Below are 2,605 nucleotides of genomic sequence, written 5' to 3' on the forward strand. Positions count from 1 at the left end.
TTGGTAGTTTTCCCTTCAATTTCCAACCCCCCTTCCCTCTCCCATTAAGGAGACAAGGAGGGCTAGCAGCTGTGTTTTTTTCTAAATCTGCTATTGATAATGCATTTTTAATAATATTTCTAACAGTCTAAAAACAAAAGCAGTCAGTGTGGTAGAGGCCATAGGCGACTGGTAGGTGGTACACAGGGGTGCACATGCCCTCCCCAATGGGGCTGGTGCCCCCCAATGGCCGACACTGACACTGTTGGCAGGGCTGGTGCACCCCCTGACAGGGCCACCACAACCACCATTGGCAGCTTCTATGGGTGCTCGCCAGCCCTGTCCTGCTGCCGACGCCATCAGTGGCTTCTGCGGGTGGCCCCCCCCAGATTCAAGAGGCACCAGTCACCCAGGGTAGAGGCAATATCTTTTATTAGACCAATTAGATAGTTGCAAGAGAAAAAAGTCTTTATTTGCAATTTTTTAGGCTCACATGCCCTTGCTCAGGCAAAGGAGAATGCAGAAGTTGCAAAATTTCCCCCTAGGTAGCTATGAAACTTCATGTTACACAGGAGAGCTGGAGGGTGGAATAAGTTCATAAAATGAACTTTCCCCTACTTTTCTGCCCTTTGTCTTCCTAATTTCCAGCTATTTCCTTTTTCGCAGACAGCCTCTTTTTTACCTTAAATTACCACCAATATAGAGTCCCCCTTACTCACCTTTGACTGTCCTTCCCCCTGCTTTTTTCACCCCTCCCTTCCCTGCTTTACCTTCTGTTTTTCTCATTTCTACCTATTTATATTCTCACTGACATTCTGTCACACTTTCAGGTTTTCTCATTCCTTGGAGTCTCAGAACAGCAGAGACTCCCTATGCCTGAAGAAGGGTGACTGTGCCCGAAAGCTTGCTAAAATCTTTTTCCCAACTACTCAGTTGGTTTAATAAAAGATATTACATCTATTAAAAGAACCTTGCCTGCCCATGTTTTTAGACCAACATGGCTACAACCAAAAAACCCAGTAAAATCAACTTATTCACCCAGGAAAACTTACATCACCCTCCAGCTCTCCTGTGCAATATAAAGTTGAATTTATATTTGAGAAAAATGTTGCAATCTTTGCATTCTCCTTTGCTTGACGAAGGGTGCATGAGCCCAGAAGCTTGAAATAAAGATATTTTTTCGCAACTATCTAGTTCAGGGGTAGGCAACCCCTAGCACATGTGCCAAAGGGTGGCACCTGAAGACATTTTGCTTGGTGCACGCACCTTGGGGCAGACAGTGGGGAAGTGGTTGGGGCTACACTGCCACAACAAGGATTGAGCTCCTCGCAGCTCCCCCTGCCACTGACCCTTGGCACACCAACATTTACAAGTCAAGGTTGTGGGTGTTTTTGGTACTCTGCTCAAAAATGTTGCTGACCCCAGATCTAGTTGGTCTAATAAAAGATATCATCTCTACCACAGTGACTACAAAATATGCAACAGTTTTTAACGTAGCTAATTGATGCAGCATATGCAAAACATAAGTCACTTTTAGAGCATCATAAGTGACTTTCGGGCTTGCTGTTAGTACTTCCTTATGAATGCTTGCCTCAAGATAAAGAAATGCTTCAACTTTGATGGCCCAGTTCTCACTCACTGGCAACTTAAAGTGAGCAATATAAAGTAAATAATAAGAAGACTTATTTGCATATTTATTAGTATAGTTTTCAGTGTACTATAATTTTTCAGCAAATACAATAATTTTGAGCTTCCAATATGATAATTTCTTATTTAAGACCTGGGAACACTGGGAGATCTCCAAGCTGTGCCCAAGCTGCTTTGCTAGGCTCATGAGCAACACATTCCCACTATCATGCCTCTTCTGAAAAGATGACAGGTCATTATTCCCAAAAGCAGGGAAAGCAGGAATATCCCACCTACACCAGGATTCTACAGCGTAGGCACTCAGCATGTCAGGGGTGGAGGCTCCCTTCACCATCCTCCTTCCCCCCCACCAAAAATTAATAATCTAAATGGAACAAGTAATAAACCACACCCTCTTCACTCACAACATTTTAAGTGTGCTATCTGGCATCTTCCCTTCTGACACCACAAATGAGCTTTTGATTCAGGATAAGCCTGGCCAGGTTTACTCAAAAAATGTAAAGAGGACCCCATTGGCAAATGGGAATTATCTGACACTATATGAAAAAGAAAAAAAAGAAAAAATCTCCCTGTAGCCTTCAGTGCAGCCTTCACTGCTCAAAAATTATAACAAAGAGAATATTCCACATGAACAGAAGTAGTATTTCTTCTAGGCCCCTGCACAGCCATTGAGTTTCAAAGTCCACCTTGTGTTGCTACAGGTTGACTTTCCCATCAAACTTTGCCTTGACATACTTACAACTTTGCACCTCAGTTGGTTGACATAGCTATCTGAAATATCACTGTATTTCACTGGGCCGTGTACAGAGATATTTGACACTTGATTGTGTTTCCAGCAGTTCCCAGAAGAGTTTCACATTATTACACGAAGATTCTTTTAAGTTAGTTGCTTTTGGTATGCTTGGGGGGTCCTTGTCCATGTGGGTACTAACGATGCGGCCAGGAGAGCCCCTGATCGCCTGATGGAGGACTACCATGC

Source organism: Crocodylus porosus, unplaced genomic scaffold (genome assembly GCF_001723895.1).
Source record: "Crocodylus porosus isolate Cpor-Errol unplaced genomic scaffold, CroPor_comp1, whole genome shotgun sequence".
NCBI classification, from domain to species: Eukaryota; Metazoa; Chordata; order Crocodylia; family Crocodylidae; genus Crocodylus; species Crocodylus porosus.